Below are 22,810 nucleotides of genomic sequence, written 5' to 3'. Positions count from 1 at the left end.
GTGTGAGTTTGTTATTGTCACAAAGTTTTTTGTTATACTCTGATTTGAATTGTCTAGCCAATATGTCTGACTAAGTAAATGTTGGTTCTTGTATTAGTTTGTGGCTTGAGCTACTGGCGTTACGTGACTGTTTGAGGATGATAAAGGGCCAAAGGCTTGGTATTCCCAGTTGCCTCGTCTCTTAGTGGGCAATTAATAAGATCTGGGTTGGTTTGCACTACTGATAACGGTAGGGTGGTTTCAATTGAGCTTTCAATGCCCGGATTTGTAATGGGTTTTGCACTGGCAGATTTTCATAAGGCTGACAGAGCAATTTGGTCCTGAGAGACAGTTTCAAGATCTAATTCGTGGGTGTTTGAATTGTAAGCGCTGATCCGCTCTACAGACGTCTCTTTTTTGACATCTGAAAGAAATTTCATTTGTGACGTGACAGCCTGTATTACGGCTCTCAGGGTCTTGTCCTGGTTTTTATTCAGTTTCTTAAGCCGCTTCCTCTTGCATCTCGATAATTGTAAAGGCTGTGTGCTGCAGGTAGCAGAGGTTGTATGTGGATTCGTTGCAATATTAGGTTGCCTGAGATTGTCAGATTTAGTTGTGGTTGATTCATTACTATCTAAAATATCCAGATTAAGAGGCATGGGGTGTGTTTCCACCCTGAGCTTCACAACATTGTTCAGTGGCCGGGTTTTATGGGAGACTGTGCTGGAACTGTTGATGAAGGTTGCTGTTCGGAAATGCCTGGCAAAGCTGTTGGTGGAAGTGTAATTTGAGGGGAAATAGCTATTTTTATTACTTCCTGCAATAGATCGCCCATTATAGACGGTAGGGCGAGCAGCTTGTCCATGAGGATAGCACAAACACACTCTTGAATGTTAGAGGCAGAAGAGAGAGCTGAATTGAGGATGGCTGGGTTGTGAACATTTAGAACATTGCTTATAGTAGCAGCCAGAAGTTCAAAACGTGAGTCAATGGATGATGTTTATTGAGCGAGCATATCTTATAGAAACATTTGGATATCAAACTTGGACTGATATTCCAAGGCTTTACCAGTATCTAGCGTATTGATTAGTTGATGCCAGTTCATAATATCTAATGGAGAGTTGATTCTGCAATCTTTAATGGGGAAGACAGCTTGAAATTTACCAATAAATGTTGATACATGAGAATCTGAGGTGTTGACAATAATATTGTAATGCGAGGGAGTAAGCTGTTTGCCTAAACCTGGTTCGTTGTTCACCACTGTCTCAGCGCCTGTGAACAAGTACAAGGTTGTTAATGAGGTTATCTGTTCAAACTGTGGCATTGGTTGTTGCAAGAAAGCATCATCACTAGATGATTTTTTTATAATGTGCAGTATGCCATTTGATTCGGTCCAGCTAGACTGCGAGTCCACCTCAGATTTTACATGAAAGGTGCCCTGTTGGGTGTTTTCTTCCGGTGTTGGTGGTGCCTGTACAGACGAATCCATTTGCTGCTCAAGGGAAAAGGTTGCAATAGTATTAATGGAGTTGAGGCTGATGGACTAGTCCGTCGGATTGCCTTGTTGTTCTCCTTGGGCGGCGGCTACTCCCTTGCCTTGCAGGCCTGACTGAGGATTTAGTTGTGGCTTTAATGTTGGAAACACTCCATTTACTTCATTGATGGATGGATATAGAGCAGAGCCTTTGACTTTCATGAAAGAAAACTTTGATGGAATTTTCTGGAGTCTGGGCCAAGAAGCAGACATATTGGACAAAGATGAAGTAAACAGTGAGACTAGAGTACCAACCATGGTTGATGGACAGCTTTGCTTAGGTTTGGCCACTTGGGAATCTAGGCTGGATGTCTTTTGGCCCATCGTTTTGGGCTGGGCCAGTAGGGGATCACCCCTGGACCTGCCTGACATCATTAGAAAGCTGTAGCCGCGGCGAGTCTTTGATAGTGGTACCTGTTTTGGAACTGATTAATGCAGTAAGAACTGCATCAGTAGCGGTTTCTGTAACTGCTATATAGATGCTATGCCATTGTAACTGTAGCTGTTGAAACAGGAGCATGGAATCAAAAATAGGCACTTTTCGGTACAGTATGGTTGGCGGGGGAGGTCACGGAGTGCTGCAAGCTGCACCAAGTCCCATCCCAGCCACCTCCGCGTCACTCCAGCTCAACACTGTAAGGCTGTGGTGCCCTAGGCCCCCATGTATAAATAATAAGGACACCGACACTGTTAGTTAGTTGGTAGACATGGCCCAGGGCACGTGCGCCCGGCCCCTTTTATTGTCAGGGTCACATGTCCTGTGACGCCTGTGCTAAATGGGTGTGGAGTGGGGTTTAAGCCAGCCCTCTGGCAGTGGCTGGCGACAGAACAACTAGAACAATGACCAGCAGGTCACTGCAAACCCAAAGACAGTGGCTCTACCACTGCAACGATGCCCACCACTTGCCAAAACTGGTTCTCCTGCGCACTTGACTGCAACACTTCACAGAGTTTTTGTGGAGTTGCTGAAATGGTGCTATGTATCATTGCTTGGCCACAATATGCAGCTCTTAGTTTTGTGCACCTTTATATTTGCCGTCAAAAGACAAAAAATTGAATTGACCGCTGAATTAGAGGTCATGAGAGATCAAAGGAGCAGAAACAGAGGCATAAGCAAGAATTTATTGACTTGGCACTAGGCTGAGAGCGGAGGCGATAGTTGACAGAGGGACTGCTGAAGGAACTAGGCAACAATGGTCAAGTGTAAGTGTAAGTGCGGGCCGCTCCCGGCGCTACACCTACAGGCGTGAGGCTGGGAGCAGAGCTCAAGGCCGCGATGGGGGCACAGGCCTGCTGAACCACACGGCCATGCCACAGCGCTACTCCTCTCCCAAACTGCAGCACCAGGCACAGGGCACAGGTCTTCGGTCTGCCGCGGCCGGTGGTGGTTGCTTTGATGAGAGCAAGTCCCCTTGCCACACACACTCCGCTCGCTAGCAGTATGTATTTCTCAGAAAACAGAAATAATTTCCCCAAAGAGCATCATGGGCCATGATATATATTTTTTTCCAAAAATTTACGTTTTGGTTAATAATATCTAGAATGAGATCTAGAATGAGAGGATGTGGCCTATCAGCTAGAGCGGTTGACCTTGAAACTGGGAAACTGAGATCTCAACGTTCTGTGATTCTGGGCAGTGCTTTAAATGGGGAAAAATAAGTTCAGGTACTCATTAAATTGAGATGGGCGTGGCTAGTGGGTGGGCTTAGAGGCGGAGTTAGACATGATACATGTTGTCCTTGCATTGTCCTGGATAGTGGTCTCACACTTTCCAAATGTGCAGATTAACAACTAAAACCCCAAATGAGTCAAGCCATCAACAGTACTTTTAGCACTTTCAGGCTAATAATAAATGTGCTCTGGGACGAGAGAGACTCTGGCCCACATGCATCAAGCATTTTTGCAGTCGCAGACGGTGCGATTCCTTAAAATCGGCCGTTTGCGAATGCAAAAGTGCTTGTTGGGATGCATCGTGCCATTTTAGAAGTCGCATCTTTTTTACGATTTCTAAAATTGCATTAGCATTTAAGAAATCGCAATTGTGCGATTTCTTAAATGCTATGCATCATTATAGAAAAATATGCTTTTTTTAAAATTGGAAGTGCAAATTACCACGAAGTTCAACTTCGTGGTAAATTGCGAAATTGATTAAATATGCACAAAAATGCATTTTTTAAACTGTAAAGTTACACACACACATGTCCTTAGGACATGTGTGTATGTAACTTATGCTGAAAAGTACATTTCAGGGGTGCATGGGGGGGTCCTTTGGACCCCCCCCTGCACCCATGAAATTTTCTAAGTGCCACTCGCAATTTCCATTGACTCCTATGGGCCTTTTGGCCCATAGGAATCAATGGAAATTGCGAAAATTAAGTTAAGAAATCAGTATTTCTTTGGGATTCGGTAAAAAATGCGATTTTTACCGAATCCCACAAGAATACCGAAAATATTGATGCATATCATTTTGCATTTCTTAATTTGCGATTCCTTATTTTTCGCAAATTAAGAAATGCAAAAAGACACAATGATGCATGTGGGCCCTTGGCACTTACACCGGTTGCGCAACAGAACAAAACATGTGAGAAATGTAACTCGTTATACAAAATGAAGGTGAAACACCAAATGTTCATGTTTTCTTGTTTTGTAATATTTGCAGCTTCCTAATATCATAATATTTCTAATACACCTACTTGGTTGCATCTGGCGCAATCCTTAAATATTCATGGGTGCACACACAAACAAGCATTCCATGCATTTCTTTTCAAATACCTCCTGATTCTGTTCCTCTCAAACACACACTCTCTGTTTTCGCATCTCTAAGCTTGAGATCCCTCTTGCACTCACCTCTCTACCGTTAGTAGCTAATTCTGTTCCACTCTCGTTACCCCAACTGCATCCTATCACTCTCTCTCATAACTCTTTCTATTTCTAATATGCCCTCTCCGCGCCTCTCTACTTGTCTCCATAACCGTCTGGATGTCTTTCATATCTCTGTACACGCTTACCCCTTCTGCCTCTCTACCTTTTCCTACTTTAAACTCTCTGCTCCTTCCCCCTCACTCTTCACCTTTACACACCCCCATTTCCCTCCTCTCCCCTCAACAGAAGGCCCTATGGCCGGAGAGCTTGCACTGGCAGGCAGTGAACACTGCAGGATCCTGAGTATGTGCAGAGTCCAGCAGGGTAGAGGTCAGGGGGAAGAACAATACTGGCCTCCAATGGGAAGGTTAGTGACCTCCCCCACCTCGCCTGTGCACCAGGGAGGCTTTAAGCCATCTTCATCACCTCATCCCCGCCTAGGTTGACCAGAATTTTAAAGCCAAAAACCGGGACATTTCACAAAAATAGAAGGACTACCATTTTACTTCAAGCGATGAGAGCACTCCTCAGCAGAGAATTACAGAACAGGCAGTAAGCACATACATAAAATGCAATTTTTAAGCCTAGTAGCTTGCCTGTTAATTAAATTGCTTTCTTGAAACAACTGCTAACTATCCCTGATTTGTAAAACATAAAAAACACCTCCCACCGTTTTCAGTCGTCCCTCTCCAAAAACGGGGACATGAGCTAAATTTCTTGAAATTCGCTGGGACAGCTGGTTAAAAACAGGACCGTCCTGGCAAAACGGGGACGCCTGGTCACCCTATTCCCGCCCATCATGGATTCAATGTCCCAGCGGGCGGGGTGGAATCGCAGGGACAAGTGAGTCATGAGAAAGACAGTCACACTCCAGTGGGGGACCAAGGGGTGAAAATGGCCCATTCCTCCACGGACCCTGCCTGGCTCCATCTGGGTAGGAAGGGAGCAGAGGCCCTCTTGCCCCTGCGCAGGTCTCCAATACACCGTTCAGGCAAATAATACATACGGCAATGCCCAACATGCTGCCAAACAAACGGCACGCCGCTGGCCCTCGGGCACCAGTCCAGTGCCCACCTTATTAATCTGACCCCGAGTACCGGTACTCTCCTTGACAGTGGAGAAGTGCCGGTACTGTCTCGGCTCGGTAAATTTAAGAAGTGCCGGTACTCAGTACTGGTGAGTACCGGCCCATTTAAAGCACTGATTCTGGACAAATCACTTAATCCCCCTGTGCCTACCAAAAAAAGAACTTGTCTGTCTGTAAGCCAACTGGTGCTCTTGGAAAGTGCGCTGATACCTTTGGGTCGAGTTCGCGCTATATAAAACAAAAACAAAAAAATCTATTTACTGGCGAGCATAGACTGATTTCCAAAAACCCCAAGGCATAAGATTAGAGGTCATGGGTAGGCCACGCTCCTCAGCCAGAAAAGTCCTTTGAGGTTAATGTTGGCTAGCTCAAATTTTAGAGCAGCACGTCTCTGCTCCCTGGTCAAATCTTTATCGGGAATAAAATCATGACGTGTGAAGAGACAAGAGATGAATTATTCATGTCCCCAGCAACCTTCGAAATGAGTGACACTGGCCGACTGTCGCTGCGCAAGCACTGACTGCACGGTACCGAACTCAGCCCGCCCCCTCTTCCCCACCATCTTGGCCTTCTCGGAATTCCTCTCCCTCCACGCACAGGGCATCCGCACTTCTCCTGCGCGCTCCCCTACCTTGGCCCTCGCGGCCTTCCATCCACGCGCACACACGGTACCGCTGCCGTAGGCGCGCGCCCCGTCATGGTCTTTGCAGTCTCCCTCTCGCCATATCACACCCCTCCCGCGCGCTCCCCTATCTTGGCCCACGCGTCTCTGTTTCGCACTATCAATATTTCAGCTGAGCATTCATCAATAATGGACGTTTCGGCTCTGTGTTGACGAACACGCGCCGGCGTTAACAGCTCCAGACCAGGCTGTTGTGCGAAAATGGTAATTTGCCAATTTGGAGCTTGTTTAATATTCATTGTGCGGACGCAGGTACACTGCCTACCGCGGATCTGCGGTGTCAAGAGACACGGGAGACTCTAGGGCGCAAAAGAGAAGCCTGGCTGTTCGCCAGAGCAGAGAGGGGAGTGGGCAGCTGGGGGACGATACCGCGGCCTTCCTATTAGACTGTGTCTCGAAGCCCACCCCAAGAACTACGGTTCCATGGTGAGCACAAATCGGAGAAAGGGCTAAGTAATGACTGAAATGTTGAAAGGAATAAGATGAGCACAATGATTTATTTGTAGTTATAAATATATAATAATAATAAGTCGGATGCACAGTTGTTAAGAACCATTGCCAAGTTCAAAACTCTCCACCCCTCTACCTAAGCTTGATTCCACCCCCAAACCTATTATTTCCACCTCCTTACAAGGAATGTCGCTATCTCACTCTTACAGGTTATTTTTCAAACCCTTTTTCAATGTGTTACTGTTTTTTAAATCTTTATGTTGTATTTATGTGCTATTTGTATGGTGCAAACCTAGATGCAAGGCAATGGAGTGCTGTACCGGGTTCAAGGCCGATATACAATCAGAGAGTGAATCTAGATGGGGCGCGGAGTTGTTCCTCCTTTTTCCCCTTAATCTCAGTCCCTAAATACAAGCATTAGCCAAGCCAATAGGTCTCGCCTATGCGCCTTGGCTTTATCATTTTTTTTAGCCATGTTGACCAACTTTTGTACAAAAGGTTTATATTACGGATAAAGTACCCCCTGCCGTACATTATAAGGATATTGCCAGACACCGCGGAGTCTGTTTGAAGGCGCACTCGCAGGCAGCAGATTGACGGCACTCAGCGTTTCCTTCCTTCTGAATTAATTCAGCTTCAGCCTTACGCGTTTCTGAGCTTGGTTGCTCCTTGATCACAGGCAATTCTTAAATGACGAAGAAAGCAAATAAGGAGGTTCGAACAGCATGTATTTTAATGCACCCTCCAGTGGGCAGCAGGTGGTTGCAGCTAATGTTGCATGCTGGTATTTGTAGTAGTAGTGTCCTTCCTATAGTAGGTTATGAGCCCCCTTGATAGTATCGTTTTTACCTTTCCTAGGTCCCGCTTCTCATTTGTATTCACGAAATTGTCATCCCCACATTGGGTTTCAAAGAGAGGAAATCCGCATTACGTGTTTTTAGTCCTTTTAGCCACTTGCACCTGTTGGAGACTTCAACCATTGGTATATCTACATGGTCCCAATTGTTCAATCGGTGGTGCAGCCTTCACGGCTCGGTCTGCTGCATAATATTTGTTTTACAAAGGACCCCCATTTGAAGGCGCACTCGCAGGCAGCAGATTGACAGCACTCGGCGTTTCCTTCCTTCCAAATTAATTCAGCTTCAGCTTTACGCGTTTCAGAGCATGGTTGCTCCTTGATCACAGGCAATTCTTAAATGACGAAGAAAGCAAACAAGGAGGCTCGAACAGCATGTATTTTAATACGCCCTCCAGTGGGCAGCAGGTGGTTACAGCTAATGTTGCATGCTGGTATTTGTAGTAGGGTCCTTCCTATATTAGGTTATGAGCCCTCTTGATAGTATAGTTTTTACCTTTAGTAGGTCTCGCTTCCCATTTGTATTCATGAAGTTGTCATCCCCACATTGGGTTTCAGAGAGAGGAAATCCGCATTACGTGTTTTTAGTCCCTTTAGCCACTTGCACCTGTTGGAGACTTCAACCATTGGTATATCTACATGGTCCCAATTGTTCAATCGGTGGTGCAGCCTTCGCAGCTCGGTCTGCCGCATATTATTTGTTTTACAAAGGACCCCCGTTTGAAGGAGCACTCGCAGGCAGCAGATTGACAGCACTCAGCGTTTCCTTCCTTCCGAAATAATTCAGCCTCAGCCTTACATGTTTCGGAGCGTTGTTGCTCCTTGATCATATATATATATATATATATATATATATATATATATATATATATATATATATAAACTGACAACCATTCCCGGCTGTTCCTAGTCTCTTGTCACGGCGAGCCTGTGCGGGTGCCGGACACCCTCGATATGTACAAAAACCTTTTTTCTCCCGTTTTCGAAGAAATTCACAGGCTACTTCTGATGCTTAAGTGATTTTATTTAGAGGCACGAAATCAGCAGCTCCCTACCGACGCGTTTCGCCACTAAGGCTTGGTCACGGTAAATGTGATCATTTGCAAAGTGCTATTTACATATTCAACTCATAAACATGAAAAGAGGACTTTCCTTAGTCATTCCGGACCACTTTTGTAGTCGCCATCATGGAATGATCAGAATTCAACAACATAAGTATTGCCACATTATGCCTTACAAACAATAATTATAGCACTACATTGGCTAATATTTTAAATCCATTCATGAATGAAACTTATTTGAGTTTCGCCGAAGTGGGCAATCATATAAAACTAATGCACAATATAAAACGAAAATAGACAACAAATTATGTAGAAAACATTTTCAACATAAATCTTGCTCATGTGGGCTCATTGAGCTACAATAGTTCATTCCTGAATTTATGGATCTTGCCCTAGTGGGCTATTTGCTCGTGGCTGTCCTTAAGGGAGAAAAAAAGTTTTTGTACATATATATATATATATATATATATATATATATATATATATATATATATATATATATATATATATATATAACCTACTACTGGTGACCAGCAGTAGTACGTTTATTTATATATATATATATATATATATATATATATATATATATATATATATATATATTCTGCTCCAAGTTCGCCCAGCTGGCGAAGGTGCACTCCGGGCACAGCAATGCCTCGTGATTCCTTTCTCGCACACAGACAGCAGCCTGACGCGTTTCGCCGGGATGGCTTTTTCAAAGGCTGTATCACTCAGTGTCACGGCAGCGTTAGCAGAACCGCATTAATTGAATATGCCGCCTTTTGATAGGTTGAGCTCGGAGGAGCCTCCCTCAGCATACTCCCACAGGATTGTGGTAAATGAAGTCCTGCAAAATCTACCCTAGATGGGTGTCGTTAAGCTGAGGTATACCAATGCACGCCCTGGATGGGCTCTGCGCGCTGAAAGGGATAGAATACCGGCACTGGTCCTATTCTGCTTGTTTCCTCGCAGCGGTGCACCTTCCGTGGCAGGGCTGCCACGTATACATTCTGCTCCAAGTTCGCCCAGCTGGCGAAGGTGCACTCCGGGCACAGCAATGCCTCGTGATTCCTTTCTCGCACACAGACAGCAGCCTGACGCGTTTCGCCGGGATGGCTTTTTCAAAGGCTGTATCACTCAGTGTCACGGCAGCGTTAGCAGAACCGCATTAATTGAATATGCCGCCTTTTGATAGGTTGAGCTCGGAGGAGCCTCCCTCAGCATACTCCCACAGGATTGTGGTAAATGAAGTCCTGCAAAATCTACCCTAGATGGGTGTCGTTAAGCTGAGGTATACCAATGCACGCCCTGGATGGGCTCTGCGCGCTGAAAGGGATAGAATACCGGCACTGGTCCTATTCTGCTTGTTTCCTCGCAGCGGTGCACCTTCCGTGGCAGGGCTGCCACGTATACATTCTGCTCCAAGTTCGCCCAGCTGGCGAAGGTGCACTCCGGGCACAGCAATGCCTCGTGATTCCTTTCTCGCACACAGACAGCAGCCTGACGCGTTTCGCCGGGATGGCTTTTTCAAAGGCTGTATCACTCAGTGTCACGGCAGCGTTAGCAGAACCGCATTAATTGAATATGCCGCCTTTTGATAGGTTGAGCTCGGAGGAGCCTCCCTCAGCATACTCCCACAGGATTGTGGTAAATGAAGTCCTGCAAAATCTACCCTAGATGGGTGTCGTTAAGCTGAGGTATACCAATGCACGCCCTGGATGGGCTCTGCGCGCTGAAAGGGATAGAATACCGGCACTGGTCCTATTCTGCTTGTTTCCTCGCAGCGGTGCACCTTCCGTGGCAGGGCTGCCACGTATACATTCTGCTCCAAGTTCGCCCAGCTGGCGAAGGTGCACTCCGGGCACAGCAATGCCTCGTGATTCCTTTCAAAAGGCGGCATATTCAATTAATGCGGTTCTGCTAACGCTGCCGTGACACTGAGTGATACAGCCTTTGAAAAAGCCATCCCGGCGAAACGCGTCAGGCTGCTGTCTGTGTGCGAGAAAGGAATCACGAGGCATTGCTGTGCCCGGAGTGCACCTTCGCCAGCTGGGCGAACTTGGAGCAGAATATATATATATATATATATATATATATATATATATATATATATATATAGGAAAACTACTGCTGGTTGCCAGTAGTTCGTTATAGTTAAGACCATGTTTCCATAGGAAAAGCGTTTTTTAATTTGCTTATATCTTTGGTGACGTTTGTCGAATCTTCACAAATTTTTCCCAAAAAGTACCCCGGTGAATCTTGTGCATGGAAAGTTTCGGGCCGATCCGTGAAGTGGAGACCAAAAAAAAGGGGGGTGGCATGGTAAAAAAAAGTGTGTCTCTCATGTTAATTCCCATAGGACATTTAGGTGACGCTGCAACCCGTAGCACTGGACAGAATTACACCAAATTTGGCCGAAAGGACGCTTCGGTTACACAGATCACACTTTCAGTTATTTGGTGTAAATCTGTTCAGTAGCTTGAGAAATTTAAGAAAAAACAGTTAGTGATATCTGTGGCCGTGGCTAATTCGCAGCAATTTTACGATTATTCACAGATCAGCGCTCCAACAGGAATGTCGTGATTGGCTGGCTGCAACCTGAGAGAAAAGATGCGGCCATCATTTTACAAACAGAACACAGTCCTGGGGGGGAACATTCACCACAAAAGTGGTATAAGGGTTCAGGGTAGAGGTACCCTGTAGGACTTGGCCCTTTTCCCCAGAATTTTTCGCTTTTTATTCCCTTAATTTAGGATGTCCCCCATTGTAACAAAAGTGTAAAGGCCTTGTGTAGTGGAGAAAACCCTGTGTAATGTTAAACTAATGTTAAGGTGCAGGTGCCCTCTTCCCCTAACATGGCTGCCCCTGACCCCTGCTACTGCAGCGTGGTCCATTCAGGCACATTCTAGTGGTCAGGAGCTGGCTGGAACCCTTCAAACAATGTATCAATACTAGCCTGCCAGCCTGCCCATAGCCAGAATGGTGGAACCTCCTAGAACCTCCTGGAACCTTCTGGAACAGGTGAGGTGGCACCAACTGCCATTGCCAACTGTCAACTGGCACTATATAAGGAAAGGGAGGGAAACTTTCCTGTCAGACTGAGGGAGCACAGACCTGGGGGAAAACCTACGCAGGAGTTTTAGGCAGTGGGGCCTAGTCAGGGACCTATGATACTGGGAGTGACAGGGCTTAGGTGCTGCCTTCCAAGTGTTGAGGTATCCTGAGCTAGCCCTTTGACCTGGCCCGGCGGGAGGGGAACCCAGGGACCACTTGAAGGGAACTGGCTGAGGAGATTGGATATCAGCCATCAACTCCAACCCCCCCCCCTTCAAGGAACCCAGGGACTGCTATTTACAAGGGCTCAAGAAACATAAAGAGCCGAGAAGAAACCAAATCACCACAGGACTATTGAGAAATTAACCAGGTATTGGCGCTGTGTCACTCCCCGCGCTCCCTGACACCACCTGGGATCCCTTTTGCTGGTTTGCCACTGTTGTGTGGCCTGTCCTGTTGGTCCTGCTGATCTGATTCCAACTTAAATGAACTGTCTGCTGGCTAAGCGCTCTTTTTCCCTAGCACTAGCACCCTGAACTACCTGTCCTGTTTAAACTGTGAACTGCCTCTCACTGAAATAAACTACCTGAAGCGCTACTAAAGAAGCTGCCCAAGCGCTGTAGCCTGTAAACTGTTGAATGCCCAGGCGCTATCTCTACTAAACGCTGGATCCCTGTGCTGATTGTGCTGTCTGCCCTGCTTACCCAGCGCTCTCCTGCTGTTCCTGTGAGGAGCGCTGAGGTGCTGGAAGAGGTTGCTGCCTCGAAGTGCTGTGCCTGCAGAGTGCTGGGATTTCCCCCCCCTAAGAAGCGCTGACACTGTGTGCCCCCCAAGCGCTGTGAAGCTTCTCCGCGCTGGGACCAAAAGCACTGTCTGACCTACCGCTACATCGCGGGAGCCTCTGCACCTTCATCTGACCCCTCGGCGGCCCCCGGTGTGAGGAGAGGGCCGCCGCCGTGTGCTGTGGGCCGGGCCACGTCCGGAGGAGTGGGCGGAGAAGACGCCGTTCCTCGGCGCACCTCGGAGCCTCTATCACCGCCGCAGCCCGGCCGAAGAGTGAAGAGTCTCCTCGGCGGCCCCCGGTGTGAGGAGAGGGCCGCCGGAATTCCCAAGTAGGCCGCACTGGGCCTGAAGCCTGCCTCCAGCGTCGCATGACGGGGGCGCGTCCCGTACTCCGGCCCCGCCAGCGCCGCACACTCATTGGGCCTTGAGGCTGCGCCCCCGCAGGCCGCACTGTCATTGGCAGATGCGGGCGCGCCTTGCCTCGGCCTGCATCGGTCGACCCCCCCGGCCCCGGAGCCATTGGGAGGCCCGGGGCTGGTCTATCATTAGCGCGGGGCCTCCTCTACTTCATCGGAGGCTCCGCAATAGCCCTACCATCACCGGCTCTTCAGAAGGGGACTGCATTCTGGAGCGGGGTGGGCTCCGAGGAGAGCCGAGCACCGCCCCCCCTGAAATTCTACGGAAACCTCCGCAAGGGCTCCCCGAGTAGCCGAAGAGTAAGGTAACTCCCGGAGTGGGGATTGAAGGAACTGAGACTGCCCCCCCCCTCCCTCCTGCAGAAACGGTAGTTGGGCCCTGTTGGCCCTGATTAGGCCCATAAAAGCACCTGAACTGGGCCTGGACCTATTTAAGAATTAACCCCTGGCAAGGGGTCTGTTATGGCCCTGGAGATTCTTGCCCACTGAGAAGGGTTAATAAGTTAAGGGACTGCTGGGCCACTAAGGTTAACCCCTGCCTGGGAGTAAAGTTAAGTGCTCATTTTGGGCCTTACACCGGGTTAATGCTGGCTAATGCAATGGTTATGTTTGATGCCAGGTTTATTCTTGATGCAATATCTCCTTGCTGCAATGGTTAGTCCTGATGTAATGTTTATTCCTGATGAATTGGTTATTAATGCTATAGTGATTAATAACTTACTCCCTTTGCTCACATAATGAAATGTGGACCCCTAGTAAAATGCAAAGGTTATCCTGGCCTAAGGAAATGTGGGTTTTTGCATACTGACATGTTGCCTGATCTTTAAGGGAGTGTTTTCTACTCCTGCCTGATGCCAGGGTTTCTGAAACGCCTACATCTATATAATGAAAGGTGTCTGCTGGATAATGAAATGGTTATTCATGCTTGACGGAGATAATGTAATGTCCAGATCTGCATCAGGAAATGGGGGATCTGCCTGATCATTTATAGAAAGCTCATTCCTGTTCAAGGAAATGTTCCTATCTACATAAGGAAAGGTTTTACATGCGTAAGCTAAGTCCTCAAAGCTCAGGCTTGCCTGTTGAAATGTTTAGTCCTGCATAGGGGTCTGATACTGTTTCCATAAAGGTGGCCTGATCCTTGATGAAATGTTCTAACTTCTGCCTAAGGAACTGTTTATTTCTATCTGAAGAAAGGCTATCCTGGTTAAAGAAAAGGGTTTACTCTTACCTAATGAAATGGGTAATTTTTGGCCTACAGGAAAGTAAAACAACTAATGAAATGTATAGTCCCAATCTAGGAAATGCTCCTTCCTGCTGGGAGTGATTCTTAAAATGGTTAATCCTGCACAAAGGGATGTTTATTCTTAATGAAATGTTTTCTCCCGTTTAGTGCCGCATTTACTGGAAGCCTACAGTTATTTATTTATATGATTATTTCTGTGGAACGCTCACCCTTGTTTGGTGAGAAGTGGGTAAAATGCCTGCAGAACTAATAAGATACAATGTCATTTGGTTGCCTTTCTAATGTATTCCTTGCAGGTGCTGACAAGGACTAAGGCTGAGGTCAGGCCTGTGGTTATCTATACTTAATATTAACGAATATCCAATATTTATCTGATATTTAATATTTATTCCTCTGAGTATTTATTACAAAGTGTTGAAACATATGTATTCTGAAGGAAAACTAATACGTTATTGATACTATGAACTTTTGATTACCCTGACTCTGCCCTATATATTAAAGTTATTTAACTTTTACACATACTCACTGGAGTGGCGTCACTCATTGCGTGCCCATTTTTACTGTCTCAGTGGTTGCGTGTGCTGTGTGGTCGCTTTACACGTAAGCTTTCGGATGCCTACCCGCTCGTGCCATGTTACCCTCTGGGAACTGGTGACCCCAGTTCCAACATACTCTGACCTCATATTTGACATATAGCGGTGTCAGTAAGACAAGCTATGTGTAAAAAATGTAATTGACTCATACACCTACTCACAGTCCCACTCTAACACTAACACACCATTTACAGACCAACTCAGTGACTTTTTTACCGGCTCACAGACCCACCTACAGACTCATGCACCCACTCACAAACCAAATCATGCACTCATCACAAAACCACTCAGACACTGATGCACTCACTGAGAGACCCACTTAGACAGTGATGCACCCACTCACAGACCCATTCAGAGAATTTATTTATTTATTTATTTATTTAGAAGCTTGTAAAGCGCACGGCTACCTCCGGCGGAAGTGTCCCGGCGCTAAGATTACATGAGAGTCCCCATAGAGAGTAACCAAGAGTACATCCCATTAAGGGAAAGGAAATACTGAACCTGAAAATGTTACAGACCTAATGATTAGTGAACAACCAGGTCTTAAGTTTGCGTCGAAAGGCTGGCTCGGAATCAGAGAACCTGAGATCAAGAGGAAGGCTATTCCAAAGCTTGGCAGCAGTGACGGTGAAAGATCTGCCGCCACTACGAGAAAGCCTGAATTTTGGCACCGTCAGTAGACGCAAACTGTTAGATCTCAGATGTCTAACTGAAGAAGAGATCTTAAGACGTTTTCTCAGATACAGAGGGCCGATTCCATGGATTGCTCGGAATGTCAGGGTCAGTATTTTGAATCATGCACCCACTCACTCACCTTTTCAGACACTAACACACCCACTGACAGACCCATTTATGGAGAGTCAGTCAGCCACTGACAGACCCATTCGGAGACTCATGCGCCCACTCACACACCCACTCAAAGTTTCAGACATCCACTCACAGACCCATGCAGACACTAATGCACCCACTCACAGACCCACTCAGAGACTCAGACATCCACTCACAAACCCACTCAAACACTGATGCACCCAGACACAGACCCATTCAGAGACTAATGCACCCACTCACAGAGCCACTCGGGGAGTTAGGTGCATACTCAGGTATCCACTCAGACACTGATGCACCCAGTCACAGATCCAGTCCAAAGACTGAGACACCCACTCAAACATACATGCAGACACTGATGTAGCCACTCACAGAACCACTCAGAGGGTCAGACATCCACTCAAAGAGTCACTAAGAAACTAATTCAGCACTCTCAGACCCACTGGGAGACTCAGGCCGCCACTCAGAGACCCACTCAGACACTAATGCACCCAGTCACAGACTCTCTCAGTGACTGAGACACCCACTGGCAGACCCCCTCAGACTCTGATGCACCCACTGATAGACCCACTGAGAGACTTATACACACACTCACAGACCCACTCAGACACAGACACTCATAGACCCTGTCAGAGACCCAGTCATTCACTCACAGACCCACTCAGAGATTGATGCACCCACTCAGAGATCCATTCAGAGACTGAGTCACCCTCTAAGATATGCATGCATACACGAATGCACCCACTCACATACCCACTGAGAAGCTCAGGCACCCATTCAGAGAGCCACTCAGACACTGACGCACCCACTCCCAGACCCAGTCCATGATTCACACACCCACTCACCGACCCACTCAGACACTCGCATGCCCAATCAAAGACCCACTCAGAGACTCAGATGTCCACTCACAGAACTTCTATGAGAGTCATGCACCCAGTCAAACACCTACTCAGACACTAAAGCACCCAGTCACATATCCACTCATATCCATATCAAGTCACTCAGAGACACATGCAGGCATTTATGAACTCAGTGACAGACTAATTAATATTGTCACATAGTGACTGCCACACACCACTGAGACACTCATGAAGAACACCTATAGATGTACCCAGACATTGATACAGTGAGTAACAGACCCACTCAGATACTTACGTATTGTAGGAAGGTAGGATCCTTCTGCATGGTTACCCCCCACATTTTGCCTTGTGCTAAGCTGTTATTGACTAGTCTGACTGGGATCCCGCTAATCAGGACCACAGTCTCTTTGCTTTTTCCCTTAAATTGTTATGTTCATTACTTAGGTACATCCCAGATTGGATAATGGGGTACCCTTATCAGTCACTAGTAAATGGTACTAAGGTACCCAGGGCATAGGTACCCCAGAGGTCTCCCATGGGCTGAAGCATGTATTATGCCACCCATGGGAGACCATTCAAACTATAAGTAAAGGCCTGCCATTGCAGCCTGTTTAAGCTGGTGCTAGCAGCACTTACAAAAGATATAGGTTTCCTATATCTATGGTCACTGCACTTAAAGTCACTCCTATAGCATGCCTTTGCAATCCTGAAGTGCTTGGTTCTAAGTGTGAGGTTGCCCCTGCATCAGAAGGACATCCCTACAGCCTACGGAGTCCATTCTCCCGGGATGTAAGTAAAGCAGCCATAGACTATATATAGGGGCATTGAGTAATTACGCAATGACCATCTCGAAATTGGCTGCAACGAATCTTATAATGTTTGATATCAAACATGTTGAACGGGCTCTCTGTGCTCTCAATGCCAGTCTTCTAGACCCGGACAGCACAACATGGCTGCTGCCGAACAGAGGCACAATTCTGCCCCCCTGATGCTGAGTCAAGCTCGAGCAGGGGAAGGCAGAATATTAGGATCCTGTCACAGGGAGGTGTGATCACCTCCCAGACAGGATTTAGTGTATTGGGGCCGGGTGGGTGCGCTTGCCAGTGCCATTCAGTTTGCATGAGGGGCACATTTGGTGTTCCCGTGCATAGTCCATAGTCCAGTTCAAACCAGCTCTGGGAGCCAATGGCTCCCGCTCTGGCACAAGACTGGACAAAGGACATGGGAGTTACCTCTGTAGTGTAGTTCCTATTATCCCAATAGGCTCTGCGCATTGGAATAATATCTTCAATAGTATAGACGTAGGACTGTGGTTAACTAGGTCTTCTACTGACGATATTAGACTTAAAGTTATGTGTGCCAGCTAGCTCAGAGTTCACTAGAAACTTTCTCGAATAGGCAAGGAGGAGTTTAACCTCCCTGGATAGACAAGAAGGGATTTAGTTTCTGACAACCATAGAACATGACAACTTTGCTCTCCCCTAATCAAGAGTATATCTCTAGAGTCGTGTGAAAACAAAAGACAACTATTTTACTCAGTCAGTACGTGCATTCTTAGTTTCACCAGGTTGTAGAGAAATAAGAGATGGGCGTGTTTCAATAAAAAGATGTTATTTATTGATCAGTCTCTTTTCTCATACAAGAGAAATGAATCGCTATTATTGCAATACTTATATTTAAGTAAAGTGCATACAGTAAAAACAGAATTATAAAATAATACTGTAAAAGCATTTATATGGTTTCTTAGCCATATGATACTTAAAATGGATAAAAGATATACATACATATATACATTGACTAATCGTACTCAACTGGTGCTTCTAACTACGCCTACCCCGGTGTACCTGACCTAAGCCTAATACTTGGGAGGGAGTAAGTAAGTAGCAGTTTAAGTTAAGTTTGTTTTGCCAAGAATCTGACTCAAGAATTCTCTGTAAGGGGTTAGTCAGTTCAGTACCTGGGATTTAGAAGGCTGGAGGGTTTGTATCTCTGTCTCAGGACTCGATATCCCAGTTACCCGCGAGGGCGGCTGGAAACGCCGGAGGCTGGATTTCTCGGCAGGAGAAAAGGCAGCGTCTCTCTCAGCGCGTCAAAAGGGAGGGGCAGCGTCCGTGGGCTTTTCTGCATCAGCTGGGCTCTCTGGCAAGTAGCGCTGCTCCAAGCTCGTCACCACCGTGTCTTAGCTTAGGGCAGCGTCAGTATATTTATACCTGAAAGGTGCCGTGTTTGACGTAAGGATGGACATAAGACGTCAGCAAGAATGTCATAAGGACTGGTCGTTCTTACATTCTTTGCAGGAGTTCTCGAGCAAATTAAAACAATAGCTGCGGGGGATTTCCCAGGTCTGTTGGAGGTTTGATTTGTTTTGAGAACTCGTTGTGCTTTCTAGGGGGCTGAAGGGATAGTGCTTGCTTAATGTGACAGCATGCGCTATGACCTAATCTGAAAACGGGTTTCTGTGCCGGTGTATGGACATTAATGAATTAATAACCGGACAAGGGTCAGAAATAGGAGTATCAATATAGGTACCTAGATAAACACACTACACCCACTCCACGAATTTATGTACATATTTACTAACCTAACCAATAGTAAACATAACTATGAGTGCATGTGTATACCGAACCACCCCAAAAACATTTTCGTATTTGAAAAATGGTGTATGCGAAATGCACGAAATGAGTATAGGTACTGTATGCATTCAAGCAGTATAATCATTCAATAAGGAGATGCACATTTTATATCGGCATGAATGATTTGCGAAATTACACATGAAATGGCTCTTGATACAGAAAAAAAATTGCGAGACCATCTCATCACATATAAACACAATTAATTGCATATAAACTAGAGGTTGAGGTAATGTAATGTCTCTAGTATTCCTTAGAATAGAAGTTCTGTTCTCTAAGAATAGTTTTACTTTAAGCAGAAGATAAGTGCCAAAAAGGTAAATATTTTGGAATTGGAAAAAAGTTTTCGCTATTCAGGGGAGAAAAGAAAAAATAGTTCACAGTCACTTTGTTTTCAAAAGACTGAAGGCCAAATTCAGAGTTCAGGGAACGCCGTGTGCAAGTTTGTTTAAAATCATTCTCTCTGTTCTGGTGAAAACATAATTTCAGACAGATTCTCGAAAAAACAGTCTACAGCTTCTGGTGAAATTTCGACTAGGTTAGAAAATGTCGCTACCATGCAGTCATGCGCATGATTGCTTTCACTGATGGTTTGATCAGAACTGTTTACAGAATGTCGTACCTGGTCGATGCTGCCTTCATCTTGTACTTCACTACCCTTCAATCGTAGTGGTGAAGTCTCCACGAATGCCGTCATCAGGATAGGTAGCCGCTGGGGACAGCACAATGCATGAGCCTTTACTGGACCCAACAAAGTATCTGCATCCAATGGTACATCTGATTGTAGTGTAAGACAGGTGTCCAACACGCATTCTTCGCCGCATAGCATGCACCTTAATACAGGCATAACACAATTCTGCCAGATGGGTCTGAATGAAAGAAACCAGGTCATATTCAGATCTCGTAGCCGGGCTAAGCCAAGGACTTTAGTTATGCGGTCCCGGTAGTGGATAGCTAGGATCGTTTCTTCCATTGTTGCTGGAGTCTTGTCTGTGACATGGCTTGCCATAACGAAGCAATAGTAGCAAGAATAAAATGCCTGCTACGAGTCCCAACAGGAGTGGAAGTCCGCCAAAGATGGAATGGACGAAATTTGGAAAAATACCCAGGATCGCTTTGAATGGGGTTAAAGCGCCTGAAAAAATGTCTTAAATACACTCGCGATACCACTTGTATCAGAAATATTTAAGATTTCGTTCAGCATTTCTGCGAAGTGTAGGGGGCAATTTGTTGATAACATTGAATGAATCTCTGCCGTTGTCCTTGCAACTTGGAGATCATACGTTTCTTTTGATGACGTCAACTGGGTTGGCGTCTGTAGGAGCACAGTCTTCATTCTGCTTAAAGTATCAATTCGAATAGAAGAGATTTTTAAACTGGGCCATAACCTTCCCTCCCTGTCTGGAGCATCATTCGGGAACAATACTCTTTCGCAGCACATGACCCTGGAAGTCACGCTTACGAGATAAGGTTTTCCTGGCAGCAAGCCACAACATCTGTGATCTACAATTAGAATGTAACTCCCGTTCGAAAGTCTTCTAAAGAATGGTTCTATTTGTGTTGCAGATGTGCCTAACTGGTGACATGAAAGGTTATTTGAAGTCCCTTCACAGGCCCCATGCAAACTAATACCCTGACACAGAAGTATGCCACTTAGCGATCTTTCACAATTATTACCACTAAGAAATACACTCTGTCCGTTATTACTGACACATATGTGTGTATAGGGCAAGTTCCATGTGGACTTAATGTATCCTTTACCCAACCTTTCATACTGGCCTGCCTGTATATATTTTTGGCAGTATTGAAACTGGAAAATTGTTATCGGAATATTTATTATCCCATGTATTATCCACTCAATGACAGGTCGTTCTGACATTGTCAATGGTAATCTCTCAAGTTTTTCAATGCTCAGAATTGTATAGTCAGCACCCTTTTGTGCCAAACTGATTTGTTTATCAGTAAGGTTAAAGATATTAAATAGTGACGTTGTGTTGATTAAACGCCAAGGCACATAGCCTGAACGCAGATTTTGTAACGTCCAGCCAAGCTGTACAATAGAACGTAATTGAGACTGACCGTGTTGCAACATCAGTAAGTCTTGTTCTATTATATCGATTGCAGAAGATACAATACTGTCCAGTGAATATATTCTGGAAGACAGAGTCACTAACCCATTGTCTACAACAGAAAGTGATTTTTCCAAATTAACACGGTCAATTTCCCGTATTTTCTCTGCTGTCTCAATTTGAGTTACTTTCCAAGCTTCGTTGTAAGCTGCATATATAGAGGCCGCTATGAAACGTTTTAGACGCTGTTTGCGTGGTCCCATGATGAAATCACGCAAGTCAGCAACTTCTTTAAGTAAAGTTAAGTGTTGCTTAATTTCTGACAGTGTGGATGTATGTAGCCATTGAAGGCAGAGTTTCCCCACACTGTAAGTAGTTACAATCCCTGGATGTTGTCTCTGGGAGTATCTTGGGTCTGGCCTGGTCAATGTGAACCCCTGTATTTTGTTCAGGAATCTGTCTTGACAGTTATTTGTGTCTGTGGGCCAGATCAACCATTTCTTCCAATCAGCATGTGTTCTGTTTTGGTTTAAAATATGTGATACGTCTATCTCAACATCTGTAGTGCTATTACTGTCGGGTGTTGGTTTTGGAATAGACGGTCTAGCTAGGCCAAGACAGGATGTCTGTTGAATTGTATCATTCAAAAATATAATTTGTTCTGGGATCATGCAGGCTCTAAATAATGATTCTATACCTTGCACTTGCCAATCTTTTGTGCCCCAGATCGTTTTCGTTTCAATGTTATTGTTCCAGAAATCAAAACCGAATGTATTCATTTTTTCAAAAAATGAGTCTGAATATATCAATTTTGTGTTTGTAAGCATGGTTTTCACTCCTGTCTTATTTAACAATTTGAAATAAAATGATTCTGCATTACTTGTGTTGAACCCTGAAAAGTATGAATATTTATCAAAATATGTCTTTGAACTGCCTTTTGGTGGAGTGGCACAATGTTCCCATTGGTTAAATTTTAAAACATTTCTAGGTTGAGTAGATTTATGCAGATAATGGTTACCATAATGGTTGTAACAAAACATTTGATCGTAATTAGATGAACCTTGCAAATAATCATGTTCTGTAAATTTAGCTGACATTACTAGATCAGACATCATATCATTAATACTTTCAAAGTCCCAATCATCAGCAAATGTGCTTGGTTTTACAAAGTCACTTAATGAAATCTTGAATTGATGAGGATACTTCAGGAGCTCAACCGGACCATATATTTCGTAATCAGTTTTGTCCCATGCTACCCCACCAGGTATAGGATTGGCTGTGAAGTTTACTGAAGAAAGATCTCTTTTCTCGATGTGTGAAGACTTGTGTGGTTTCAGGACCAAGTTGATGTTCTGACTTGCTGTGTCCATTGTAGTATATTTTCCATCAATGAAATGTCCCAAGCATAGTACCATGATGAGCCAAAGTATGAGGATGAATACTCCTAGTGCCACCCAAAGTTCAATCCATGGAGAAATCAGATAGGTTTCTTTTAGTTGATGAAAGAGTTCCTTTGCTTTATCTTTAAAAGTTTTTGTTGTCCGCTGTTCCTCTGGTTCACTCAGATCTTCAGAAAAATCATCGAAGTTGATGAAGTAGCCTGATGCTGTTCTGTCAATTGTTTCAATTGCTTCTGGATTCCTTTTCGTTTTTTTGGAATTTTCTTTGTTTCATTAGCATAGTCTGTGGTTACATCATTATAGACTGGTGTTTCTTGATTTAATATTTTAATTTGGGTTTCAAGAGGTTTAAGTTCCATGGCTTTGTTGCATAGTCCTTGTTGTTTTACTGTAGGTTTATCAATTGTGATTAGTCTTTCAGTT

This window comes from Lissotriton helveticus, chromosome 5_1 (genome assembly GCF_964261635.1).
Source record: "Lissotriton helveticus chromosome 5_1, aLisHel1.1, whole genome shotgun sequence".
In the NCBI taxonomy this organism is placed as follows: domain Eukaryota; kingdom Metazoa; phylum Chordata; class Amphibia; order Caudata; family Salamandridae; genus Lissotriton; species Lissotriton helveticus.
Note: the sequence above shows the minus strand (reverse complement) of the source record.